Below are 13134 nucleotides of genomic sequence, written 5' to 3' on the forward strand. Positions count from 1 at the left end.
AACTAAGCCCCGCGACAGGTTAACTTTGCAGCAGGTTTTATGTATCAATCCACTCTAAAACGTCACTCAGCATCCCCATGCCAGTCTCGCCTTAACCGCCGAGCTGTTCATATCACAGACAGTGAGAAAATCCGCAGTATTGAAGCGGAACTATTTCCTGCGCGCACGTTTGGGTCTATATGTGCGAAAAGTTGCTGCAAGGTTAACCTGTCGTGAGGCTTAATTTATTTTCATACAAAAGGTGACCTAACTCCTAGACTAAACATTTCGTAGGTAGGTTATACGAATAAAATATTTTAAAAATTATTACATGTTTTGTGACTGTATATTAATAGTATAGTTAACCTACGTTAATCATTCTTAAAATATTTTGTTTTCAACTTACGACAAAGGTGCGATGCAGATGTAGAGAACTTTATGTTTTTTATGAATTTAAATTGAAGTGTCCTGAAAATTATATAGTTCCATAGAAACGAAGTGATGGAGTAAAACAATTTGTTATTGTCTTCATTGTTTACGAAAGCCATGGAAGCAAGGTGGATTGATATAAATCAGGTTGATTTAAATAGCGAAAAAATCACTGATTTAAATCATTTTAAATAAATTATTTGTAGAATAATGTACATAAGGATTTATCAGAATCAATTTTTGTGAAAGTACATTAATCTCGAAATCATTTAATGGTGTTTATTAGGGTCTAAGAAAAGAAAGGAAACAAAATATATGTACTCATGGGGTGCAGCTCATACGAAATGAAATGTAATATGTAAACTCAGGGACGTAACTAGGCTGGGGCAGCCGGGGCCCCCGAGGTAAAGGGGCCCCGAATGGCAGGAAGACTTTAATGAATTTTCCTGACTTATCTTTTGGTTAGACTGATTCTCTGCAGCCAGATTATAGTGGCGTGTAGTTCCAAGATTGGTGATTTTGTATAGGTGTACGTGTGAAGTAATTATGCTATGATTTCCCACTGTGCTAAGGAAAGAATGCTAGAGCTGCACAATTAAGCTAGGATAGCAACGTTGGCCGGGAAATCTGTGTACGTACAAAAATAGCCCAACAACTTGCACCTAACGTACGCAGGATGTTTTTCGGAGGGGGCAGGAATTTTGAAGGTTGATATTACATAGCTGCGTTGTAGAGAAAGCGGGATATGCTTTATGTTTCATAATTAGTACTTTTTAACTTTAGTTTTGAAAGTTGCTCAAAGACAAAACTGGTAAGGGGGTGTTATTTTAACCTTTAGACTTCCTAGCAGGTTTACGAAAGTACCCTCGTTCTCGCCCGGGCTTCTCGGCGGGAATTTTAAATTCGAACACTCTTTGGAGGAAAATTGTTATACCTCGGGCACTAAGGGAGCAATCTACTTAGGATAAGTTTTGTTTTGCAGCTAAAACATCAGAGCATGCAACCGTGTACAATTCAGAACGACGGACCGAGGAAGGGGGGCTTGTGTGGGGCACGACCCCCGAATTTCAATGGAAAAAACATAAAAATCTGGAGTTTGCCCCTTCTTCCCCCGCTATTTTTGGGAGAGGGCGCAAACTTTAGTATTCTTTTCAATGAATGGACATTTCTAAAGAGAATGAAACATGTTTCATATTCTTGGGTGCGATACAAGTTGAATAATAAGCCAAAATGTGAATTTTGTTTCTTTTTTACGAAAAATAGGTAATTTACATTTTTGGAGGAAAATTGTTATAACTCGTGCACTATGAGAGCAATCTACTTCGGATAAGTTTTATTTTTCAGCTAAAACATCAGAGCATGCAGCCGTGTACAATTCAGAACGCCGAACCGAGGAAGGGCGGTTTGGGGGCGCGACCCCCGAATTTCAATGGAAAAATCATAAAAATCTGGAGTTTGCCCCCTCTTCTGCCGCTATTTTAGGGAGAAGACGCAAACCTTAGTATTCTTTTTAAAGAATGGACGTTTCCAAAGAGAATGAAACATGATTCATGTTTCTGGGTCCATACAAGTTGAATAATGAGCCAAAATGTGAAACTCTGTTCGGAAATGTGGCATGAATATGTTGCGGAGGTGGGCGGGGAGAGGGGGAGAGGGGGAGGTTGGTCATCAATGTGAATTTCCCAGCAGCTTACTCCAGACCTGTGTCAGAGTTCATAAGAGTATGAAGGTCCAAAAAACACATTAATTTCATAATCAGCACCATGATACCATATGGTATCATCGGGCCAGTACGACCTTACTCTGATGATACCATATGGTATCATCGGGGGAGTAAAGTTAAGCAGGATTCATTTTGCGCTTCCTTTTTTTTTCAACTACTTTGCTGCAATATTTTGAAAATGTTGATTTCCTTAAAATTTCTGGAGGGGTTGTAGCACCTCTGCGTACGCCTGTATCCCAAGCTTATTACGTACGTACATTGCGCTAGTCAATATTAAAATTTGGTTCTAAAATACGCTGTAGAAGGTGACCGGAAATAGCCATGTTCAGAATGCACACTGTCAAAATATTTTAGTAAAAGTATTCTTCAATGGCAAGATTCAAAAGTCTTGAATAAAAAATAAGCCAAACTCAACTTGGTAACATTATCGTATGAGGGAAACGGATTCCTTCAAATTTCCTTCAAATTTACAGGAGAAAGTACTTATTGAAATCATTTTCTTTAGCGTTGTGGAAGTTCCTGAATATATATTTGATCCATTTTAATGTGAATGCGTGTTGTTTTCTGCGAAAATCTCTGTCCGACACGCTGTTTCTACTCCCGCCATTTGCTTTCTGCATGAGAGTGCAATGTTCCGTGTGTTAAGATGATGCAACCCAGTAGCCAGTATTTCAGCCTCGCCGTGCTTTCACTAGAACCACGTATCGAGTATTTTTAATTATTTTTTTTTTAACTATGCTTGCCTAACCTAACTTAACCTAACCTAACCTTGCGGAAAATGGTTTTTGGGGCTAACGTGAATGGTTTTTGGGGCTAACGTGAATGGCTTGTGGGGCTAACGTCAATGGTTTTTGGGGCTAACGTCAATGGTTTGCGACGTATTAGCATAATTTCAAATCCGGGCACGAAAGTAGATATTTTCCGGTAAATGAGGTTGCAACACTGTATAAATCGACAAAACACTCTCATAACGCCCCCTAAACCAGTACGCTATCACGGCCATAATGTGTTACAGATTCGAAACAACAAGTAACAGTAAGTACTCGTAAATAGAAGAAATATACATTATCTTAGTTAGAAATGCATTATTTCACCTTAAGAAATGTTCCGCATTCGAAAATAACACGTTAGCAATGTAAAGAAGTCCGAAATATATGATTCGTAGGTGTTTCCCTCATACGATAATAGTACCCTCAACTCTTAAAACGCTTGATCCAACATGATGTGCAGGAAGATAAGCTGTGTATGCTCTTAAAGAAGCAGGAAGCCAAATTAAAGAATTGCAGTTTTATTTTATTATTGACTGGTCAATGTAAATTCTTGGAGCAGATAAATATCGCTTCTAAGTCATTGCAAGCAAAATATCTTGATATTATAACTGCTTATGATCTCTTATGGAACGCTCTCTAGACATGACTGAGCTTTGGGAATCATTTGAATCACTTGTTGAAGTGATGAAAATATGTGTCAAGTGGGAGATTTCAAGTGAATTCTCTGACAAAATAATCAAAATGGTAATGAAGGAATTTGACAAACTCTGTCAGGATCAAAGACTTGCCAACCGAGAGAGACGGTTCAAAGTATGAATACTTTACCCGATGGTAAACACAATTTGCTCACAACAGGACAATCATTTTAAAGGCATGAAAGCAGTTGTAGACACACAGAAAGCGATAAAATTTTCTTTTTGTTAAATTCTATAGACACTGAGCGTCGCAACTAACTTGAAAAAAAAAAAAATGCAGAAAACATTTCCAAACCTTTATTTCAAATATATATATTATCAGCTAGAAGATCTTTCAAATACAAGATATATGACTTGAATTATGTGAAAAAGCTTGCAGATCTCATTGTGATACAACATAGTTTATTTACTTCCAGTTATCCTGATGTAACATTGTAAATGATAATCAATTAATCGTTAATCCATCATAAGATACTGAAAATATTGTGTCTACCCAGGAACTGAATGAATTGGTGAATAAGTTGATTTATTTATTTTAAGCCTTCACATATGTAATTTGCTTATTCAGTTTTTTCAAGAATCATAATTAAATCTCGATTTACCAGTGACCTAAAATTTTACAAAATATTCACTATAATTTGAAAAATATGCCCTTATAACTGGACTGTTTCAAACAACAATATCTAAATGCTGAGATATTTCACATACGAGACGTACTATTTTTAGTTCACTTTATGGGCCCTGAGTTGCAATGCACAATGAATACTTTCTCTCAATTTTCAAATAAAAATGTAAAAGATTTTGCTACAGTCCAAAAAAAAAAAAAAAAAACCTCTCGAGTAAAAATGGGAGTAAGAACGAATCCATTTCGAAAATGACTGTATATTTCTTAAAAATGCAAAAATATGCTGAATATGACCGAAAATCCATCAAAATATGCTCTATCACGTAGAAATGGCTAAATATGCCAAAATATGCCCTGAAAAACCACCTTCATTTAATTAGTTTCTTCATAATATGAATTTCTATATGTTTAGGGAACACATCAGCCTTACCCCAGAAAATATGAAAATCCTAGCCCTACTCATAACATTTCAATTTGCAAATGTTCTTAATTGCAAGCTTTTTATATATTTATTTCTCTTTCTTCTTGATTGGTTGTTTTACATCTCTTTTCTTAATTGGGGCTATGGGGATGAATGCTGGACTGATAAAATGGATGATGACCCAAACACAATGACACACCAATGCTCGAACATCGATTTATACAAATTGTAGCATGCAACACTGAACTGTGCCATGTAGTCTGCCGAACGATTTATATTTAAAAATATGCATTTAACATAAATAAATGTGCATTTTCAATAATAATAATAATAATAATAATTGCAATGAGAATTCCAAATATAACTTAACTAAACCTCCTCTTACAACTAAACCTCCTCTTACAACTAAACCTCCTCTTACATGCTAATTCCATGTAGTTTTACATCAAATTGATTGATCAGATCTCTTCCAAGGTGCTGTAGAGATACGTTAAACGTCTTCATGCCCCCGTGACGTGACCCAACTTGATATACAGTCCATCCGTGATTACACAACAGTTGCTCTAAACCTAGCTCCAACAGTTCACAAATGGTTTCGTACAACCGGTGTGTCGCTTTTTAAAGTATGTAGGTTATTGCTCGACTGCTACTTGACTTTCCTCGAAAACATTTTACCAGATCATAAATGTTTAATGAACTAACGGCATGCAATTAACCGATACAGCGGGTTCATCAAAGCAGACAAATGGACGTACAAAAAATATTTCCTATGTCGTACACGACATTAAGTTTTCTTTCATCATATTCAAAATATTCTAATGTAAATGGTTTTACCCTGAAATGTTTTCCGATATTTCACAAAGAATTAAATTCAATTTTGATTAGGTCTATTTTGCTTTTCTAACTCTTTAGGTTAGTCATAGCGATGAAGCTGAACGTTGAAGTGGATAAAAGAACAACCACAAAGGAACAACAAAGGATCTCAGAGCGATATGCTAACCACCACACAAAGGGTGCGAGATCGGGACAAACAGTGGTAGACAAATACAAGGCGCCATGCCAAAACTTTTCCCCTGGTGACTGAATTTTTAATTTTCAAATTCAGTTCTAAGTTATATTTTAAAAATTTCGAGTTCGCTCATGGAAATTTCCGTTACATTCTTTTTCAATATCTGGTACGGTATGTGTCTTTTTAATGTTTGTGTGTGTTTTGTATCATGTGCATAATTATATCAGAATAATAAACATGCCATTCTTAATTTTTACACTGCTCTTAGCCTAATTTTAAAATCTGCAAAGCCATATTAGAATGTATTACATAATTATTCATGCTATTACCGGTATAGCCTTCTATAGGAAACTCACTCTGGCGCAAGATTTAATAAATTTTAATCCAATCCTGTAATAATTCAAAAATGAAATGTTTTAATATCACATTTCAAAATGTGTAGCTTTATCTTAGTTGGATTCATGTTTTCTTTTAGCCTAGAGCCTATAATGCTGGCTCCTGAGAAGAAGAAGCTGGTGCCTGAATTATTTTTACTTTTGTCTACCCCTGGGAACAGATTACTTTGTTCTCAATCGATATTGGCAGATAGAGGCATATCGGTGTATTGTTAGAATTAAACAATAAGTTACCGATCCGATAAATCTATAAATAACGTTTGATGTATTGAAATATTCTTACACATATCAACATATAATTTATATTGCTTAGTTTTGTAAAGCAAATGTGTCAATATGCAGTTCCATTTCAAAACAAAACCCACTGTAATAATCTTGTTACAAGTATAAATTAAGGAAGTTAGTGAAAATATACAGTATTTCAAGCAACATTTGTGTCATATAGGTCCATCCTTGAATTAATAAAGGTTAGTTTTAGATGAACATAATTATCTTGTATACTGGCAATCATAAACACAAATACTTGGGAGCTCAACATGTTCATTATTAATGCATGTTTTCATGTGTTATTTTCATTATAGAATAGGCTATACAAGTCAAATTTGGAATTACAACATTAACTGGAAATTTAGAAAATTACAGATAAGGCTTTATTTTACATAGGCTATCAAATTGAAGCTCATATATTATTACGGTAAAGACAAATGAGATATATTTGTGAGAGTTATTTAAAAATAATATTTTTTTTATTATTTAAGGTACAATTTTTGTGGTGGCATGTATAATGATGTCGGCAATAACGGTCCTAATACATTAAAAACTCTCATGGAATAATCGTACGTACTACACATTGGAAAATACAAATTAATTCAATTTGTGTGTTGGCTTCTTTTTTGTCATGATTTATCGCGAACAATGAGAATACATTAGGAATCGATGAAATAGTAAATATCTATCAACGGACATCAGCCACGTGTTGACCAGCATTGAAACCTAGAATCAAAAGTGATACCCACTATATTAACCACTAAGTGATTCGTTCATTATTATTAGCACTTTCAACTAAGATCGATTGCTCGAAAAATTTACAACGGAACAAACAGTTTCAGGAGTGATCAGAATTTTTAACATTGTTTTGAAAAATTCGGCCGTGCTGCATTTGCATGACACGACAAAGATTTAAAGTGATGAAAATAAATCAATATTAACTGTATGTTTTATAAATAGAATTAAATTTGAGATTCAGTCACAATAAACTACTTACGGAAATATTATTCAGCTCCACACATCAATAAGGCCATGACCGATATATTTAGTCCTATGCCATAACTGGTTCCCAAGTCCTTGCACTTAAAATAGCAGAAATCCTAAAGTTTAAACACTCAACCACACTCACTCTCTGTCGATTCATGCACTACACACGAAGAAGAATCGTAAAGCTTTACGGGAGAGTGGAAGAAATACTCATTTCTCATTCCATTGAAGTAATTACACGCTTGCACTCACTCGTTTCCATGGTGAATGCTTCTCAATTGTAATTGTGACAAAATAGATTCCATTGTCGAGGAATTATACATATGTATACATCTAATTCTTTTGTTACTTTAACTTCTTGTAACACCGGTTTTACATCCATTTTAAAGCCTACTTTAAGAAATGATATTCAATTAAGAAAATGAAATTAACGCAATGCATAAAATCGCAACCTTTTATATTGAACAACAATCTAAACCATTAACTTATCTTGACTAGCAATTTAGAAGCTAATCAGTTCTTTGTTGTGTTACACCGCTTCCGATCTTTCTGCCATAATAGTGCGTTTGTGTTTGTTTTTAATGTCAGATTGTCTTCTCCCTACACTGTTAATATAATTGATTGATTTGTTGTTTTAAGTGCACTTTATGCACAGAAAGGCTAATCGGGACTGAACCTACAGTTTGAAGTGAGATCCGAACCACTATGTGTCTCCACCGGGTATCGAACCCGGAACCCCTTGATTACAAGGCGACGACGCTACCACTGCGCCATCGGGAAGGACCGCTGTTAGAATAACTATTGGCGATAAAATATAACCATTATATAAAGATTATACAGTGTGATTCAAAAATAATATACGTATTTCAAACTAGTATGCTGTCGAAACTACTGAACAGCACGGCTCCCTGGCGGAAGATAACATTGTCTAGTTCCAATCAATTTCCGCTAGATCGCTTGTGCAGCGCTGTTTGTCTTCACGATCCCACTACTTCAGTCAAGTGCGAGATGTTTTAACGAAACTCTTCCTAACCGTTGGATTGGTCGTCAAGCAGCTAAAGACTTGGCACTTTTCAGCTGGCCTCCATGGTCACCGGAGTTGTCTCCCTGTGACTTCTTTTGTAGGAAACCGTTTCTGTACCACCACTACCAAATGACCTGGAAGAACTGAAAAATCGGATCACTACTGCTGTAGCGTCAGTGAGAATGGACATGCTTGCCCGAGTTTGGAATGAATTTGAGTACCGCTGTGATGTTGTTCGTGCCGCTGGTGGAGGACATATTGAACATCGTTAGATATTCCTGTCAAAATTTTCAGAGTTGTACAACTTCTATTTTTTTTCCCAAATATACCTGTTTGAAATAAGTATATTCTTTTTTAATCACCCTGTATATAAGTACAATTATTTGATTACGGTAATTTAAAATTAATAATGCGTTCACGACAATCGAAAAACACACTGATGAAAATGTCAAAACTACCAAGAAATGAAAGCAGAGGCTGGATAAGGTTTGATTTAACTTCAGTTATTTAGCGTCGCTTTTCTGCCACTTTTGACTACAGACAGGAAAGAGAGAAGAATGAAATAATTGGCCTGACCAGGCCCGGAGATGATGGCATGTAATGTTAGTTGTACAGGGCGTCCGAATTGAAACACCCTAATGGCAACTATCTGTAACTCCACATGTATTTGTGTATTTGATATATCAAAATGATTTGTACATCAATGAATGAATATACATAGTCATGAAGTTTCTGTGAGTGAATTGATTGATTGATTTGCTTCATTTTACTTCGCTTTTGTGCCACTTTTGGCTAATTTGCGAAGATGGGGATGAGTGATGACATGATGAAATTGATGAATGGACACTCACAAACATCCTTGCCCAGGCTGAGATTCTAAACCAGGACCCCTGGCGTCGCAGCGCGATGTGTTAACCACTCCGCCACGGGGACCGGCTCTGTGAGTAAAGTAGTAATTAGTACATTTAGTATATTTTTAGTACATTTAGTACATTTCTACATGCGCCCCACGAGTTTCACAGAGGATGTCCAGTGTATTCAACCAAAGTTACAACTACGCAACAGCATCGTGAAAAGATTACAGTTGCCATTGGGACAGTCACACCACACATGCTACAGGCCATCTGGTGGAAAACGAGTATCGGCTGGGCATCCTCCTTGCGACTAGTGGGGCGCATGTAGAAATGTACTAAATGTTTTAAAAATGTACTAATTACTACTTTGCTCACAGAAACGTTATGATTACGTATATTCATTGATGTATAATTCATTTGGATACATCAAATGCATGTGGAGATACAGACAGTTCCCATTATGGCGTTTCAATTTGGACACCCTGTACATTATCCATTGTCTAGTACTTTTAACTATAATGCTTCGAAAGAGCACCTATTCTCTCGTCTTCAGGTGGACAAATTTATTTTGGCCGCTGATGAGGATCGAACCTGCGACAGCCCTGTGATTTTACAACAAATTCGGTGCGCTAACCAAGTACTCCACGGCGAGAGGCGAGAAGAAGGGAGGAGAGATTCAATTCTCAACCAACCCTTTAAGAGGTGGATGACTCAAACGATTCCTAAATAGAGCATCATTTAGACATTCTATCCTAAACTTTACTGCCCTATTAAGCCAATAAATTCTTCAATAAATGCTTCAAGTACAGTCTAAAGAGTCGCGATTAGCCAAAAGTGATAGGAAAGCGACGTGAAGTTGTCTTGTCCAGTCTTAAGTAGCTGTTCTTCTTCTTTTCAGAATATTGTAGCCTATATGATGATTTGCTGATTAAGTTTTTTTAACTTCAGGAGCACTCCTGACTTAAACACCATGTATATCTTTGTTGCTTATTGCTGATGTTTTTGTTTCATCTGTAGAACCACCAATGCGGCGCTTCTAGATCAATCCAGATGCGTTTGTGAAATGTGACAGTCAGATTATTCTGAGGGATGTCTCCAGCGTCTCCTTCACAATTCCTTGTTGTCATATTACTGAAGGCGTTACTGATGACGCAAAACACGTGCCATTGTGTCTAACGGTTGCATTATTTCCTGGTCGCAGATGCAGAAGATGTATGCAAACCTTGAAAGGTCCTTGCATTTTAACTGCATAATGGAAGATTTGTTATTGACAATGTAGTGCAGCAAATAATTCTATGCAAGTTTCATTTTTCAGCAACGTACATTATTTATCTTTCACACTTTTGTTCTTCCAAGAATTTCGATGGCGAAACTGCAAAACTAGGAGTTCTAGGTTCTATCGTTGGCTAAGAAATGCCCGTCTCTAACATCTATTTTGATATTTCATGAACATCGTTACTATGTTACTATTCATCTAGAGAAACATGTATGTATGTGTGAATATATATTTTTTGTTTAAAGTAGGATTTCAAGTAAACTTCATGCATGATGTGACATTAATTTGGCCAATTAGAATACATCATTGCATTACTCTCGTGATGATTCTAATTAAGTTAATTAGTTAATACAAATACAAAAGGTGTCAACCAATTTACAGTTAGTTTTCATTTTGTCAGTAAGTGACTAAAGCAAAATGTTGAATGGTTTACCTAGTTTTAAATCATATATCACTACTTGATTAGGTTACATTTTTAGTACGGCTGAGCCGATACCGATACCAGCGATATCGGCATCGGTGAGTATCGGTTGATTTTCTTTTACCGATACCATCCGATACCAAAGATTTTCAGTGGCTAGAAATGCGGACAAAGGCAACAGCTAGTCTCAACATTTGTCCTTTTTAAAAGTTCGTTCACCCTTCCTTGTGACAGATTGGGAGACCAGCACAGGATGTTCCATAGATTCTACTAGAAACACTGGATAAAACCTCGCCCTCTTGGGAAGCAGATGGAAAGATCAAAGGCATGCGTAAGTGAGAGCTGAACCCAAACGTTACTATGAAGGCATGTAACTGCTTAGTTAACGCTGTGGGAAACAAACCATTCAATGCCAATTCTTGCTTGAAGCTCGTAGTGGTAAGATAGGTGTGTTTTTAACCCCACGCCGCACTAATGCCGGGTCAGGTGGTTGCGGAATTCTTGGAAAAGAGGGATGAAGATCACTGTGAAATTAGCTTTGTTCTACGTTCAAGTGCGATGGGGAATCAGCAATTTATACTTATCCTCTTCACTTCTGTCTTTCGTGTCACTGCCGGTATCGACCAATGATGCCCCCGTGGCGGAGTGGTTTGCGCACCGCACTACGACGCCAGGGTTCGAATCCCGGCCTGGATGTTTGGGAGTATCCATTCATCAATTTCATCACATCATAACTCATCCCCATCTTCGCAAATTAGCCAAAAGTGGCACAAACAGCGAAGTAAAATAAAGCAAATCAATCAATAATTTCCGCTGAGATTAGAGTGGGAACATACGGCTTTGAATGACAGTACAAAGGAAGATAAGCTAATCGGGACTGGACTTACATTTTAAAGTGGGACCCGAAGCACTATGTGCCTTCACTGAGTATCGAACCCGCGATCTATTGATTACAAGGCGACGGCGACACCATCGGAGAGGCCCCTCTAAAGATTTATGTACGCCACTACTTACAATAATGTACATACAATATTTATCAGGAACTTTACTTTTCATCAAATCATTCTTTTGTTATTCAATAAATATTCAATTTTTTACTTCTTTGACATAAATTTCCTTGCCATGACTGTTGTTTTTACACAAATTTTAGCGGTCCTAACTACACATAAGCTAGATGATGAATATTTGCTGTTTTATCTCTGATTTTGTAGCGTCTTTTTACTATTTATGTAATAACAATATTTTTCAGTCAATATACAAAGAACAAAATAGTATTAACGTTGTTTTTCTTCCGTTTCTTAGTCTGTGGTTACATGCAACAATACTCCATACGCATCGGAGAAATTAAGTACTACTTAATTAATTTACATATTATTACGAATCGACCAATAATTATATTAACATATTAAATAGAAACACTTTTATTATTATATTTGTGAGACACTTGGCTCGGATTGGCTAACCAAATTATATATTTCTAGATACGTGTCTAGTGATGGGACGAGTTCGTATGACTCGTTAACTAGCCTTTGTTATTTTATACTGGAATTATACAAATATCGGTATCTGTGGGTATCGGTCATGGTATCGGTATCGGCATCGACATCGGCAAATGGTGGTATCGGCTCAACTCTAATTTTTAGTTTAGTTCAATTTGCATGAAGAGTCTGTTATGAAAATTGTAAATCTCAAAATGTGAATTTCTAACTCTGAATACAAAATGTTAAGTTCATTGGAATTGGAATTTTCGTTGTGACGAAATTCTCATTTTGAATTCTAAATTTAGATCTTTTTAGTGCCATGTAGATCTGAACAGTGGCAAAGAGGGTTTGAGGACGAAATCTTATTAGTAGTATTTTGTTCAAGTCGGGTTTATTGGACTTGACCTCCTTGACATACCAAGACCCAAAATTCTATTGTAATTCATGTATTCCGTCGACATAAATATTTTACTATTTTACTTGTCTAATGAACTGAACCTATACTGTAATGAATCTCATAAGAATTAAACTGAGTTAGAACAGATCTTTGACAATTTTTCCCAGTTTGATATGAAAATTTTACTGATGATGAAAATATAAATGGAACAGACCGAAATGAGATTTGGAAGCATGTACATAATGCAATAGAATAGCAGCTAAAGAAAGTATAGGATACCATAAACCAAGATAAAGCAAGCCGTGGTTTGATAATGAATTTTATAGTCTAATAGAAATGAGAAATCAGACTACACTTAAGTGGTTAAATAAGTCTGACGAT

The 13134-nt window shown here is 36.2% G+C and overlaps 1 protein-coding gene across 4 annotated transcripts in view; it reads right to left on the reverse strand.

The window, feature by feature from the left end:
- LOC145994918 (uncharacterized) overlaps positions 1–13134 on the reverse strand; it is a 118563-nt gene that overhangs the window by 67118 nt on the left and 38311 nt on the right. Inside the window, exon 1 of one of the 4 annotated variants that reach the window (XM_083131437.1) lies at positions 7311–7436. The exons of the other annotated variants lie outside the window; for them this stretch is intronic. The gene's annotated coding sequence lies outside the window, so the exon portion shown is untranslated. Of the gene's footprint in view, positions 1–7310; positions 7437–13134 lie in introns of those variants that run through there. 4 annotated transcript variants of the gene reach the window in all.

Source organism: Lepisma saccharinum, chromosome 1 (assembly GCF_977018435.1).
Source record: "Lepisma saccharinum chromosome 1, izLepSacc3.1, whole genome shotgun sequence".
Lineage (NCBI taxonomy): Eukaryota > Metazoa > Arthropoda > Insecta > Zygentoma > Lepismatidae > Lepisma > Lepisma saccharinum.